Source organism: Lissotriton vulgaris, unplaced genomic scaffold (genome assembly GCF_964263255.1).
Source record: "Lissotriton vulgaris unplaced genomic scaffold, aLisVul1.2 SCAFFOLD_2385, whole genome shotgun sequence".
Lineage (NCBI taxonomy): Eukaryota > Metazoa > Chordata > Amphibia > Caudata > Salamandridae > Lissotriton > Lissotriton vulgaris.
Genome location: NW_028242034.1, coordinates 34,561 through 51,273, shown reverse-complemented (window position 1 = coordinate 51,273; position 16,713 = coordinate 34,561).

The window sequence follows — 16,713 nt, the reverse complement described above, 5'->3', positions numbered from 1 at the left end:
CATAATGGCACTGGTGTTGAGAGAAGTATTTGAAGACTACCTGGAGGTGGGGATGTTGCCCCGGTCTATGCGTGAGGTAGTGATTACGTCACTCCTGAAGCCGGGTAAGGACACTACACTATGTGATTCCTACCGGCCGTTATCGTTAATAAATTGTGACGCGAAAATATTGGCCAAAGTATTGGCCACACGACTGTCCCTCTTAATGACCAAAATTATTCTCCCTGACCAATCGGGTTTTGTTCCGACTAGGGCAACCTCTCATAACCTGCGCACTTTTTGTTCCCTCATACAATCGGTGGCACCAGAGTTCCCACTTGCCGCAGTGTTTTTAGATGCCTTTAAGGCATTCGTCTCCGTGGAGTGGCGATATCTTTTTACTGTCTTACGGAAGATGGGCTTTCCACCGGTCTTCCTGGAATGGGTGCACTTTTTATATACTGGGCCCACGGCGAAAATCCTTGTGAATGGTTATTTATCTGAACCGCTGTCAATAACCAGGGGCACCCGTCAGGGATGCCCGCTCTCTCCCCTTCTATTCGCTATCGCGATAGAACCCCTAGCTTGCCGGATACGACAGTTACATCAGGATAGCTCCTTTCGATGCTTTCAACGTCCAATATCCGTCTCACTTTATGCAGACGACGTAACGCTATATGTCACAGACCCTCAAACTAAATTAAATGCCCTGTTGCGTGAATTTGTAGTCTTTGGTGGTTTGTCGGGGGTTGCCATTAACTGGGGGAAGTCACAATTTTTTCCCTTAACCCCTGCAGTACCCGAATTTCCCTTAGATTTCCCCCTGGAGTGGTGCCACTCCGACCTGCGGTATCAGGGGATCCAGGTTTCCAGGGATAGGGAAGAGACGCTATGGCTGAATTATGGGACGGCCATCACAAAATTGGTCGACACTGTCACACGGTGGATAGGGCTCCCTTTGTCACTGGCTGGCAGAGTTTCCCTTATTAAAATGGTCATATTGCCCCGCTTTTTATACTTATTTCTTAACATCCCCTACTATCCAGGAGCCTTTTTTTAAGACCTTGAGAACGGAATTGATTAGACTAGTGTGGGGGGGGGGCCGCCAGCCGAGGCTCAGATGGGCCGTTATGGCGCAACCATATACCAAGGGGGGATTTGACATACCAGACTTTGAGGCGTATTACCTCAGTGCGCAAGCCCACTATTTATATCAATGGGTTAAGCCTACACTGTATATGCCCCAGATTGCTGTAGAAGACTGGATAGCTCACCCCTTACCCCTTAATGGCATTGTTCATGGCCCTGCTCGTGCGCTAGGCACTCCACTGACCACGGTGTCGTGTACGATTGATGCATGGCAGAGAATTTTGCGTATATTGCAGGTCTCATTGCTTTACTTGCTACGTATGCCCCTTACCTATCATTCCCGGGTAGAGCTGTTACAAGAAACGGGGTTTCAGAATATGTGTCGGCGTCTTCATATAGTCACATGGGGGGACATGTTCATCAATGGTGAGTTCCGGTCTCAGGAGCTCTTTTTTGGCGACACTGCCCCTAACCCTCTGGAGGTATTCTACTATATACGGCTGCAGGAGGGCATGAAGGCACTGCTTCCAGAATATCCAAAGGAACCGGCCTGCGTTGCCCCCTTAAATGTTACCCTGTGTAGCACTGATGGCATGCGTTTGGTTTCACACATCTATGGCAGCCTTCGGACTAATACCCCGGGGGTGATGGGGACGGCTTGGGAGCACTGGAGCGCAGATTTAGAGAAGGATGTGACTGATGAGCAATGGGAATATTGTTGTGGACTTACATGGCACATAACATCCAGCTGTCGCTTTAAAATCATCCATTATAAGTTCCTACACAGAATCTACTACACCCCTGCACGTAAATACAGGTTTAAGCTGGCTGATACGGACCGTTGTGAACGGTGTAGACAACCTGGAGCCGGGTTTCTACACTTGTCGTGGGAATGCCCTCAAGTGAGGCAGTACTGGGAACAGATGCATGGTGCATTGGCACAAATGCGTGACGCTAGCTTGACTAAAGATCCACTGGTACTGTTATGAGGCTATACTGCGCAGATCCCCAGAAGCAGCAGAAGATTTCTGGATGTGTCTTTGCTACTAGCTAAGCGACGACTTGCCTGTTGATGGAAGAGGGGACAGGCCCCGAAGTTCAAGGAGTGGGTGCAGGACATGATATACTGCCAAGAACAAAGTGGGATCTATGCAGAGACTCAACCCATTGCCTCCAAACCCAAGGACATCTGGGGCCCCTTACTGACCTACATGCTGCAACAGGGGTCAGCACAGGAGGACAATACTATTCAGGACACGAGGGGGCAGGAGAGAGCTGATGGGGTAACTGTTTCCTAATGACCGTACTCTGGTTGGACACTGTGATATTCATGAGGGACCACAAGTGTGCCCTGTGGGGGGTAGTATATACACGATACGGTTTGCCCTAACGCCTTCATATTGGCTTTGATTCTGTTGGAAGAATGTGTTTCTTTTTTCTACACTGTCTCCAGGGGTATGTTTCTGAAAGAACGATCTATGTTTATAGCATCTACATCCATATGGCTTGTAAAACACTGCCTGCTGAACCGCTAGCTATACCTCCTTCTCGTGTTGGAAGAATTGTACACCTGTATGATGTTACTAAATACCAAAAAAAAAGTTTTAAAAAAAAAAGTTGAGAGAGACTATTCCTCCGAAGAAGGTTTTGTTATAGAGAGGACAGCATACTTACTGTTATACATGATGTAAATTTGACATAGTTAAGCACACTAAGAATAAAGTTTAGATTTGGAAATGTATTTTGGTATAACTAGGTTTTGTGTTTAATTCTAGATTGTACAATCCCACACTAGCAAATTCCTTCAAGCGATAATGTAAGATGGTGATAGAATCAGAACATCCTGGGTGCGACTTTGACATCTTTGAGGCAGTCTCTTTTGTCTTCCACTTCCCCCATAATGTTACGCTACAACAAATTACCCTAATTGTGGTGTGTGTAGTGGTGGTAGGGCATTGGGAATTATCATTTGCTCCTGCGTGTGGCATTCACTGGCACATGGTTGGTTTCAAAGTATGAGTTGGAACTAAATGCAATAACCAGACACTGTGACATTTGGGATGGTGATATTGGCTTATACACATGTAGATTGTTGAACTACAGTACCCCACAATCCTTTTTAGGTTGAGCTATTATATCCCGCAGGCAGGCGCGCAACACCCATTGAACTCACCGGGCTTCAGCCCCCCCCGTCGTGTGTGGCAGCCCGGGATGAGACAGATCCCGGGCACACACAGAGCCGCACCCGAACGTTTCACAGGTCGTTACAAGACCATTTGAATGTTAATTAGGCCTTGCAGTTGTTTCACCCCTTCTAAGAGCCCCTGCAGCCCCCCCCGTTGCCTACTGATTAAAGGTTCAGCCCCCCGAAATTTTTTCTTAGCCCCCCCCCCCCACACCGAAATTTGCCTCTAGTTGCGCCTCTGCCCGCAGGGATTAATAGCTCGAACCTATTGCAGGGGAAACAAACTCTATTGAACACTGCGGATTCCATGCAGTTCATGTGAAAAAAGTGCGTGCACAGTAATCCGCTCCCCCACCAAGCAAGACAGCGACCGGCTGCTTTGAGTCCATTTACCAGCAGCCACTTCACGCACTCCGCAGGTCCCCCCCCCCCCCCCCCCCCCACACCGAAATTTGCCTCTAGTTGCGCCTCTGCCCGCAGGGATTAATAGCTCGAACCTATTGCAGGGGAAACAAACTCTATTGAACACTGCGTATTCCATGCAGTTCATGTGAAAAAAGTGCGTGCACAGTGATCCGCTCCCCCACCAAGCAAGACAGCGACCGGCTGCTTTAAGTCCATTTACCAGCAGCCACTTCACGCACTCCGCAGGTTGTAAACAGGACCATCTGCTCATGAATGCTGGCATGCTTGCCCAGCCCCCTCACAGCGCTCGTGGCACATGGCAGCATATGTCTTCAAATTCGTGCAGTTTACGTCTCTCTTTCTCTTTCTCCCACATAATGCACTTTTGCTTGTTTTTACGGGAAACATCATTTTCAACGAAGGCTTTTCTACGCGTGACGTTTACTACGAGGCACTTACCTCGCAAACGTCTTTTCCACGCGTATGCCTTCAACGCCAGTCTTTGCCACGCATATACGTTCTGGCTAGGGGGTTGGCGGGGGTTGGCGGGGGTCGGCTGGGGGAGGGGCTGGGGGGGCTGGGGGGGTCTCCCCCCCAAAAATAAACAAAGGAGCGGGTTAATTAAATAAAAAAAAACGCACTTCAGGACCAACGAGGAAAAAGGAAAGTGCCTCCCCCAAAGACGTGCCGTTACGTCAAAATAGCAGTCCTTTTTTAATTTTGGCAGACGTGTTTTGACGCTTGTTTCGATGGTGGATGGAAGTACGGGCTGCTGGTGAAAGACAGGAAGGTGTCAGGTAAGAAAAAAATCTTTATTATTTGTGTTTAATGGAAGTTAAAATGTGTGGTGTAATCGATCGTTGCAAATTCCAGCGTGGTAAGGCCACTTGCGAACTAAAATTCGCGTGGTATTGCCATGCGTGGAACTTGTATTCGTGGTAACATCATATATTCGTTTTTAGCATTATTGAAGATCACCGACAAGTAATGAGTAATCTTTTTTTGAACCGTACGAAAAATTCTGTGCCATTCCACATATCGTCCATAGAGGTCAGTAGACACCCTGTAATTGTACTTTGGCACAGTCAATTTAGAAAGTGTAAGTAAGCCATGGGCCGGATTCTCCAAACGCAGTGCTTTGTGCAAACCTAACTAAACATCTTATCGAGTGGCGATCAGTACAAGCATCCGACCCCTTGTCCGTCAAAGAGCAAGAGACTGATGAAATGTGTTATAAAACATCCCATCTCTGAAGACCTCAGAAATGCAAATAGTTAAATGTAAGTACACTACTAAGTGCTTTTTTGTTGTGACTCGCAGTCATTAATTGTTAAACTCCTATTGCGACTGCTCGGAGTGTATATGCTATCGTTTTCTATGCCACAAAGAAGCATAAAGCCATGTACAGAGACGGGCGACGGTGTGTCACAGCTCACGCCGCAGAGCCTCACTCATTAGGACAGGTTCTGCTCTTTAACCTGTAGTGGGGGCTGTGTTGGTGCAGCTTGGTGACCCAGTGTCAACACATCACATGGGTGACAAAGCGAACAGGGTTGGCCTTTGCTCAGAGTGTGCTCTCGGAGGAGCCCATTGTAGTTGTGTCACCTCTAACATGCGTGTTAAGGTATCCAATGTAGAACAAAAAGTTAGCTCAGCAAATACACTTTCTCTTTGGCTTCTTGGGACTTGTATCCAGGGCACCAGGATTTATGCGATTATAGGGCAGCAGCGGTTTCTGCATAATTATTCATATGCAGCATGTGCCACATAATCTATCATCTTCTTCATAATCTGCAGATTGTAACAAAAAAATGTTTATAGTTCACACGGATCAAAAGTTACTAAAAATGCAGCCATACCTGCTGTTGCGCAGTGGAAGGCCCTTCGCAAAGGTTAACTGGTCACCTTTCCTTTTCCTATTGCTATATTAGGGTATTAAATTGGTAATAATGCGGTGTAGCCCATGTCCAGACAGTGTTAACAAGTGTGAAAAGTGTAAAATAACGAAGTAATACTACCACAAAATCTGCCACCAGATTCCGTATAATTTCGTGCTTGCTAACATTGTGAGCAGAAAGAGAGCATTTATCACGTTTTAAAATCATTCAGGAAAATTACATCTCACAACTTTTGGCCTGATGATATCATCGGATTTCATGCTCTGGAACGTGGATCCGAGAAAAATTCCATAAGGCTTCTCACCAACATGGCATCATGAAAAATTAGTTTTGGCACGAAGGTTAATTTTTGGGTACATTGTCAGTTTCAAACCTGCCAGCGCTTCTCTTCGAGAGAATCCACGCCTGAACGGTGCAGTGATGCCAGTTAGTAAGTCCAACGGCCGCTGCAAGGTGTACATTTCAGAACGAAGACTAGTTTTAAAGAAGTAATGGCAATTCTTTGGCTGTTCAGCCTGGAGCTGCTTTTACTACAGATTAAATCTGAGCAGGCTTAAAATCGAGCCGACCTCCAGTGAGGCCCACGACACAGAACGTTTCCGGTACCAGCATGCCCCTGGCTTATCTCCTGTGAGGCCCCGAATACACTGTGGTGCAGGCTTCAGAAATCTCTGTCAGAAAGCAGCGAGACACAAAGGACCTTGACACCCAGTACCAGCATGTCCCAGGCTTATTTCCTGTGGGTTCATGGGACACAGTGCAGTGTCCTTTCCTGGCAGCATTAGGCCCCAGGCTTCTTGTCTGTGAGGCCTTGTTACATCTGTGCCTTAGACAGAATGCCAGACAGGAAGGAGGAATTGGAAAACAGACTATTTATTTTTTGGATAACAGCATTAATGAGGAAAGATCAATGTGGAGTTCTGGCCATACAGCGAGTTGCTCTACAATCCATCCTTTCAACAACCATTCCTGCTTTAAGCAATCTCTAAACAGCTCTATTGGGGGATGTTTTCATCACACAATCTTCCCATACATTTATTTTCCTGCATGGGGAGGATAAGAGGGCAGAAAAACATGTATTTACTTTTTAAAGAAAATAGGTCTGGAGTTCCTGCAATATGAAGTGATCTTTAGAGTTGCCACTTCTTGCCATCGGTGACCCTTTCCTATCCATCGGTGACCCTTTCCTATCCATGTACAAAACAATAATAGCTCCATTTCAGCTTTCCCTAATCCATGATTACTACCCAAAAGATTTTTAAACCTTTAAAGAGCTAAAGCCCTCTTGAAACATCACTTCCACTGAATGTGATTCTTCCACGTATTATTAATGGTATTATTTTAGCTGAAGGAGACCACCCTCCTTAAATGTTAAGAGCTAGAGGAATTACAGAGATTGGGAAGAATAACTAAAACTATGCTGTTCTCTTGTATTGCAGTTGTGTCTGTTTGTTAAAGGTAAATTTCACGGGGGCGTGGCTTGCAGCCGAGCATGGCGGCAGCTTGAAAGGCAAGCTCCGTTGAAGACGCGGCCTCTCCGAATATCCGAGCAGTAATCCGTTCATATCACAGTCTCTGAGGGAAGGTCCTGAGGCCCGGGACCGGGCGGAACAGACGGCAGTAACTCCGGCCGCAATCCGACACCGGAGTCAGAAGTTGTTCCCGGCGGCACTTGCGGCCTGGACGGCGGAGTGGAACAAGGAGACTTTCCTGCCTGTACATCCGACCGGAAGCGCCCAATTTCCGAACGCCAGGTATCGGAAGCGCCCGGTCGGAGGACGACGTGACGAAAATACACCTGAAATCAGCCGGGAAGGTAGACCGGAGTGCTCCGAGTCTGACGGGGCACGACTGAAAGGATGTACGTGGCGTAGCGGCGCTTGTGACAATCAGCCAGAGTGCGGCAATCAATGGCGGCGGGACCCATATATGATGACGAGCACAGCAGACCCCCGGGACTGAGGAGATCCCAGTGCCCGCGTCAGAGCGCCCAGCACTGAGGTAAAACGTGGAACCTGCACCAGCAGAGGGTCCGGGGGCGGCAGTGAGACCCTGGGGGGTCCCAGCACACCATAGTCACTGGGCCATACGAAGGAGCTGCACGCACCGGGCGAACAAGAAGTCACATCCGGACACGGCGCTGCTTGCCCCTGAGACAGTGTGGAGGGTCCCGAGACGGAGTGGCTGACGGAGGGGGGAGACGCCATGGGACGAAAGGGGATAAGCACGGGCCTTGACTCTTGGGCACCATGGAGAGACAAGCAGTGGAGAAGGTACTGAGGACTACAACGTGGGGCTCTTAACGTCTGTGGTCTCCCCTTGCGCCCATGGATTACCAGTAGTAGGCACCACGCAAACAGCGCAACGCCCACACCTCAGAAGCGACCAGCGGCTGGGAGAGACCGGGTAGTGGCAACACGACGGTCGCCTTCAACAGTGAGCTGATATTCTTGTCTTGTGGAAGTCCTTTCCTTTCAGTGGTGTGCGGTGGGCAGTAGGCTCCGTGGCGGCGGGAAAACAGTGCATGAGAGCGTGGGTTATTAACACCGGCCTGCCAGTGTCTAATTGAACACGAAACTAGAGTCTCACGCCCAACTGACGGGTAACTGGACTGTTCCCAGTAAGTGCGTGGAGAGTGGACAAAGGTCAGGCCAGAAACCTCGAATGACCTAAGCGTTTGGAGGTGCGGTAGACACTGTCTGTGATACAAGGCCCCCAAGCGACACACCGACACAGCACAACGAGACCCAGTGTTCTTCTAGCAAGTGGACCCTCAATATACAGTCCGCAGAAGGGCACAGGAGCAGACACCATGGGGAGCAGGGGTGGAAAAGGAGGCACCACGCAAACCCGGATCGATAGATTCGCTTGTGATAAGAGCGTCTCTCCCTCGGCGGAGGGGAAGGCTGGTAAAACAACGGAGGGCCCAGGTGAAAAGAAAGCAACGTTGGACGATGTGATGCAGGCCTTGGCGCAGGTCCAAGCAACAGTAGGCACGATCTCCACCGAAATTACCCTCTTTAGGGCGGACTTCTACAAAATGTCCGAGAAGGTGAGCTCCATGGAGGTGGTTACAAAGTCGCTGGTGTAGGACGTCTCAGAGCTTCAAACGGCGATGGAAAGGATGTCGGTGGAAAATAAAGTGATGCGGGAAAGGCTGGACAACCAGGAAGGACGCTCTAGGAGGAATAACGTAAGGATCCTTGGGGTTCCAGAATCTGAAGGCACGAGAGCAATGGACCTCTACGTAGAGGATTTGATAAAGAACGAACTCAAGCCAAAGGGACTATCCACTTTCTTCTCCGTTGAGAGAGCTCATCGGGTTCCAGGGGGAAGACCAAAACCTGGCGCAACTCAGCGACCGATCCTGGCCAGACTGTTCAACTTCAGAGATCGAGATGCTATTTTGCCAACAGCGCGAGTGACACCACCGATCAAAATCCAAAACTCAACTCTGGCCTTCTTCCCAGACTATACAGCTGAAGTTGCTTGCTGCAGGAGAACGTTTCTGGAAGTCAAACGGGAACTCCGGTCATGAGAGATTCCACACTCAATGCTGTTCCCTGCCAGATTACGTGTGGTGGCAGACAACAAGACTTGGTTTTTTGATACTCCTGAGGTTGCCCGTGACTGGCTGAATGGATGGAGGCCGGCCGGCCAACCACGCCGATCACAAAGGACACACAAGAACCAATGAGTGGGAAGCTCTCCGAACTCTCAAACGTCAGGACATGACATGGGGGAACGTTCACCGGTGAGAAGTAACGAGGCAGAGGATGCTGGAGAGGAACAATAGTAGCCCGGTGCGCACAGAACATTACAATGTTTTAGCTGACTGCCCGACGGACTGCCTTGGATACTGGGCTGAGGGCTTCCGAAGAGGGGGAGAGAGGCCGTCGTCGGCGGGGAGCCCTTCACCCCAGCGAGCAAGTATCTTTAAGTGTGGGGAGGGGGTCAAGCACTCTGCTAAGTTGGGGGGGCGGGCAATTCAAGGTCCGTATAGCAGGAGGGCAGGGAGGGGGTAGGTTGGGTAAGGGTTGTTTTTGGTTTATTGTATTGTTTTGGTTATTCGACTCAGGGTGACAAGATATGGTACGCTGCTCCCACGAGTGGAGTGCACAGACGCAGGAAGATACTCAGTGGTGATGTCAATGCACCACACGCTCCTCACATACCTCGGGCTAAACACAACACTCTGCACGGAGGTGGGTTCCACGGGCATCATATGAGCCCGTCCACACGAAGTATGGGATGGGTTGCCCAGACTCCTAAATGGCAGGTCCAATGCAGGCTGACACGCTGGGGGGGACGATCAAACTGCTCCGGTGACTCCACTGCAGATCATGTCCTGGAATGTTAGGGGACTGGGGGATAAGAGCAAGCGGGGAATAGTTCTGCAGGGAATCAGAAGAATGGGTCCTACGCTAGTCCTTCTCCAGGAAACACATCTTATGGGCGCTGCTAGGCAAGCCCTGGACAGGCGGGGATACCATATGATAGCACACTCTGAGTTCACTTCTGGATCACGGGGGGTAGGTATTTTATTGCTTAAGTCCTCACAGTTTATAGTCCAGACCACTAAAGTAGATGACCAGGGCAGATTTGCAGCCGTACATGGACAGTGGGAGGGTAAACAGTTAAATATAGTTTCAGTCTACATTCCTCCGGCGTTACATGCAGTGGCCCTGCCGGACCTGGGGAAGTTCCTGCTGGAGCTTCCGGAGGGAGACTTGATTGTAGGAGGAGACTTTAATGCCGTGATTGATAACGCGAATGACAGATTCCCATCTCGACCGCAGCCGCTCAGCACTTCTCGCTTTGGTAGCTTCTTGGAGACACAGGGGTTGATTGATATTTGGCGCCACATGCACCCAAATGAGCGGCAATACACCTACTACTCAGCCACACATAACAGCCTATCCAGAATTGATTACTTCTTCACGTTAGGCACCGGCCGTCTCCCGATAGAGGAGATGCGAATAAGACCGAGAGGCATCTCAGACCATTCGCCGCTGACTTTAACCTTATCCAGTCAGGAGAGGACGCATAGAAGACTGTATCCGATTTACCCAGGGTACCTCAGGGTACCGTCGGTTCGTAAAGATCTGACAAAGGCAACCCGAAAGTACTTCACAGGAAACCAGACCTCAGTTGATTCCCCCTTGATATTGTGGGAGGCCTACAAAATGGTCCTGAGAGGGCAGGCTATCTCTAACATTACTAACCACAGACACACTCAAAAGAAGGAACTAGTGGAGCTTGAGTTAGAACTCGACAGAGCAAACGCGGCTCACTTGGCGGACCCCACGGACGATACACTGCATTCTCTTCAGCTGCGTCAGCGGCTCCATGCAGATCATCTAAAACGCCAGACGATGGCAGATGTGACGACGTCCGCCCATCGAGTATACGATATAGGGGACAAGGCAAGTAAGCTATTGGCCTGGTTAGACAGGAAAAAAGGGAGCAGCAGAACTATTTTACAGTTAGTGGACGCGAACGGGATACTGCATACACGTCCGGAAGACATTGTAGGCGCGTTGGCAGACCACTTCCAAGGAGTATACTCGCCGACGGTGGAGGTCACTGAGGACATGGCGATAGCAGCTCTCCGCGATGTGCAAACGCCGACTTTGTCGACGGAAGCGGCGGCAGAACTTGATTCTGACTTGACGATTGAGGAGATTCAGCTGGCTATCTACGCGGTAAGGTCAGGCAAGGCCCTTGGGCCTAATGGGATACCAATGAATGGTACAAAACAATGTTGGAGTCCTTGTGCGAGCCTTTGTTGGCAATGTACGAGGAGAGCCGGGAAATAGGCACTTTGCCTCCCGATCAAAGAGTAGCAACTATTGTGGTAATCCCAAAACCAGGTAAACCACCTGGCGAATGCACATCCTATCGACCGATATCGCTTCTTAACGCCGAGGCTAAAATACTAGCGAAAGTGTTGGCGAATAGACTGATGCCCCACCTGGAACACCTGATCCATCCCGACCAATCAGGCTTTATGCCGCACAGAAGCACGGCGCTCAATTTACGTAGAGTACATGGGGTACTGGCGCGCGCACCATTATTGAAAGAACCGGCGGTCATATTGTCCCTTGATGCCAGAATGGCGTTTGATATGGTGGATTGGCAATACCTCTTTGCGGTGATGGCTCACATGGGGTTTGGAGCCAAATCATCTCCTGGGTGAAGCTACTCTACACGAGACCGACGGCCCGAGTGGTGGCGAATGGGCACATCTCCTGTGAAATACCACTGGCGAGGGGGACCAGGCAGGGATGCCCCCTCTCTCCTCTGCTCTTTGCGCTGGCCCTAGAGCCGCTGGCTGTAAAAATTAGGAAAACCCCGCTGCTGAGAGGGATCTGCTGGACCGATGCCTGGGAAGATAGAGTCTCCCTTTACGCAGACGACATGCTAATTTATCTGACGGACCTGGTAAGAGGAGTCCCCAACCTATTGGATGTGTGTGACACACATGGGAGTGCCTCTGGGTATACTATAAACTGGGCAAAGTCGGTCATCTTCGGGCTGAACAACACACCACTGACTGTCTGAAGAATGTCCCTTGACAGTGGCGACTACCTCCTTTAAGTATCTGGGGGTCCATGTGTCCCAAGATGCTACTGAATTCTTTGAGAATAATCTGCAACACCCGCTCATCAGACTACGGAAAGATGTACAGCACTGGAAAACCCTTCCACTGGCGCTGCTAGGTAGAGCGGCCTTATTTAAAATGATGGTGCTGCCGCGCTTCCTTTACGTGCTCGAGAACACACCGACCTTAGTGCCTCCAGGTTACTTCCGGAAAGTTACCGGGGCACTGACAGGCCAGTTGTGGGGAGCTCGCCCAGCTCGTATAGCACATGCAAAACTTAACAGAAGCTGGTACGACGGAGGAATCGCCCTGCCGAATATACAGCTGTATTATTGGGCAGCACAGCTCAAAATTATTAATCAGTGGCTGCACGCCCCACAGGATGACCCGGCTTACCTTGCAGACAGGGCCCAATTAGGCACGCACAGTTTGCTGGCACCACTATACCACAAAGGACTAGCAGCTAAATTAATAGGACCCACTAAGCACACAGTAACATTATGGCACAGGGCACAGGCGAGACTGAAATGGGAAGGAGTCATAACAAAACTGACACCGCTATGGGATACAAAGGCCCTGGGACACTTACGCCACACCAAAGGATTCACCCAATGGGACAACATTGGAATCTCAACGGTAGGAGACATGTGGACAAGGGAAGGGGTGGTCCCTTTCACACACCTTCAGCTACAATACAATCTAGGTCCTACGGAAACATACAGATATGTGCAAATCAGGCACGCCCTAATGTCGGCTATACCGGCGAACACCACTTTACCGAAAGCCGCACCGCTTGAGGATCGCCTACTCACTGACTTTATGCAGGAGGGCGCTACATCTCTTACATATCGTAAACTGCTGAATAACTTGCCAGACCCACTAGTAAAATTGTGTGAAAAATGGATGAATGAGATAGGAGACATGGATGATTCGGACTGGAACGCGGCGCTAGCGTCCCCGCTTGAGGCGGGTATCTCAGCTAGGTTCCGCCTGGTACAGCTTAAAATTCTACACAGAATATATTACACCAGGACTACACTGTTCAAACTGCACAGAGCAGCACACCTGCTCTGCCTCAGGGGATGTGGCATAGAAGGCACGTTTTTACACCTGCTCCATAGCGGTCGCACCCTCGCTCTCTGCCTAACCTACCTACGCCTTGAGCCTTGCTGACCTCATCGCCTGCCTGCCCTGATACAGCGCTGCCTGCCCTGTTACAGCGATGCCTGCCCTGATACAGCGCTGCCTGCACTGATACAGCGCTGCGTGCCCTGATACAGCGCCTGAACTGCACATAGGGCCTGGTATCGTTAGGATCTTATATTAATTATTAATCATTGGCCTTGCATTGCGGCGATTTTTAAAACAGCCTAAAAGTGTTTTTGTGAATTCTGTGCAACTTTACCTCTGCTCGCACTCCGGCTGTGCCCCGGTTTCGATTTCGGCCATTTGGTTGTGGTGTTTACTTGTGGCCCGTGTCTCCTCCCCGCTCCCGCCTCCCTGCCGACCCTCCCACTCACTGGTAGAGTATACTCACCCCTCCTCTCTCTCTTTGTGACCGTCTGGTCCTGCTCCATAGCGGTCGCTCCCTCGCTCTCTTCCTAACCTACCTACGCCTTGAGCCTTGCTGACCTCATCGCCTGCCTGCCCTGATACAGCGCTGCCTGCCCTGTTACAGCGCTGCCTGCCCTGATACAGCGCTGCCTGCCCTGATACAGCGCTGCATGCCCTGATACAGCGCCTGAACTGCACATAGCGCCTGGTATTGTTAGGATCTTATATTAATTATTAATCATTGGCCTTGCATTGCGGCGATTTTTAAAACAGCCTAAAAGTGTTTTTGTGTATTCTGTGCAACTTTACCTCTGCTCGCACTCCGGCTGTGCCCCGGTTTCGATTTCGGCCATTTGGTTGTGGTGTTTACTTGTGGCCCGTGTCTCCTCCCCGCTCCCGCCTCCCTGCCGACCCTCCCACTCACTGGTAGAGTATACTCACCCCTCCTCTCTCTCTTTGTGACCGTCTGGACCTGCTCCATAGCGGTCGCTCCCTCGCTCTCTGCCTAACCTACCTACGCCTTGAGCCTTGCTGACCTCATCGCCTGCCTGCCCTGATACAGCGCTGCCTGCCCTGTTAAAGCGCTGCCTGCCCTGATACAGCGCTGCCTGCCCTGATACAGCGCTGCATGCCCTGATACAGCGCCTGAACTGCACATAGCGCCTGGTATCGTTAGGATCTTATATTAATTATTAATCATTGGCCTTGCATTGCGGCGATTTTTAAAACAGCCTAAAAGTGTTTATGTGTATTCTGTGCAACTTTACCTCTGCTCGCAGTCCGGCTGTGCCCCGGTTTCGATTTCGGCCATTTGGTTGTGGTGTTTACTTGTGGCCGTGTCTCCTCCCCGCTCCCGCCTCCCTGCCGACCCTCCCACCCTCCGCCCCCCTCCACTCTCCATTTAAGACAGATGAACCAACGCGCAGCGTCCACGCGCTGCGGCCGCGCCGAAGGTGCGCCAAAGGTAAGCCCGTCTACGCCCGTCCGCGCCAAGACCGCGCCCAGCGCCAAACCCCCTGGTCCCCGCATCACCCACCCCTCCCGCATTACATACGACGCCTCCACCCTCTTAGCACTTAACCCCGGCCGACTCCTTAACTGCGCCCAAGCAGCACCTGGACACACCCATGGAACCTTCACCTGCCACCCCTGCAAATTCTCCTGCATCAAGACCCACACCAAACCCACGAACACCAAACAGAGACCCGACACCAACCACCTTAAATGCATCCTTCTCAACTCCCGGTCGGTTCACAAACACGCCATCGACCTTTGGAATCTACTAGACACCTCTTCTCCGGACATCGCCTTCCTAACAGAAACCTGGATGAATGCCTCTTCTGCTCCAGACATCACCATAGCCATCCCGGACGGCTACAAGATCATCCGTAAGGACCGCCCCATCCAAACAGGAGGAGGCATCGCCATCGTCCACAAGAACACCATACGCGTCTCAATTAGCTCAGAAGACAACCTTGCGATCGCCGAACACCTTCACTTCCAGATCCACACCGACCCCAAGACCACACTAAGAGGCACCCTCCTCTACAGGCCACCAGGACCCCGTACAAAATTCAGCGACATCATCACTGACTTCATCACCCCACACGCCCTCCCCTCGGAAGAATACATTCTACTGGGAGACCTCAATTTCCATCTGGAAAAGAGCAACGACAGTAACACTGCCACCCTTCTGGACAATCTCGCCAACCTCGGACTCAAACAACTTGTCAACATCCCCACTCATTGCGCAGGACACACACTCGACCCTATCTTCACTTCCAGCAAGCACATCTCCTTCACTCACACCACACCCCTCCACTGGACGGACCACAGTTGCGTCCACTTCACTTACAACAAGACCACGATCCACAACCACCCTCAACCAACTTTGCGAAGAAATTGGAACAAAATCACCATCGACCAGATCTCCTCATCGCTTCTTCAAAAACCACCTGCCTATTCAACGAACCCTAACCAAGCCGCTATCAACCTCACACAATGGCTAACCCAAACCGCCGACAAACTAGCACCCCTGAAAAAACATAAAATCAATCAAGGAAGCAAGAACGCCCCCTGGTTCAACGATGACCTCAAGAAATCCAAGAAGCTATGTCGCTCCCTTGAAAAAACTTGGAAAAAAGACCCAAACAATATCACCCAAACCGCCTTCAAAAACGCCACCCGCAAACACCACCAACTAATCCGAACAGCCAAGAAATCAGCACTCAAAGACCGACTAGACAACAACACTCGCAACAGCAAGGAACTTTTCAACATCATCAAAGAATTCACCAACCCCACCGCCAGCTCAAACGACATCACCCCCTCTCAAGTCCTCTGTGACTCCCTTGCCTCATTCTTCCATGACAAAATCGCCGACATTCATAACAGCTTTGACAACCAACCTGTAAACCAGTCCACCCCACTCACCTCCGAACCTGTACCTCCTCCGAACAACCTTTTCGACTGGAACCTAATCACCACAGAAGACACCATTCACCTGATGAACTCCATCCACTCAGGATCCCCGACAGACCCATGCCCCCATCACATCTTCAATAAAGCAAACTCCGTTATCGCACCCCATCTCCGAGACGTCATCAACTGCTCCTTCAACTCCGCCACATTCCCAGAAAGCTGGAAACATGCCGAACTCAGCGCCCTTCTGAAGAAACCTACAGCTGACCCCTCCGAACTCAAAAACTACCGCCCCATCTCGCTCCTCCCATTTCCTGCCAAAGTCATTGAGAAAGCCGTCAACAATCAACTCGCCGCCTTCCTCGAAACCAACAAATCACTCGACTCCTCACAGTCTGGCTTCCGAGCCAAACACAGCACCGAAACCGCCCTCATCGCAGCTACAGACGACATCCGAACTCTACTGGACAACGGAGACACAGTCGCCCTCATCCTCCTTGACCTCTCTGCAGCCTTTGACACAGTCTGCCATAGCACCCTGATACAACGCCTTAAAAACATCGGAATTCAAGGAAAAG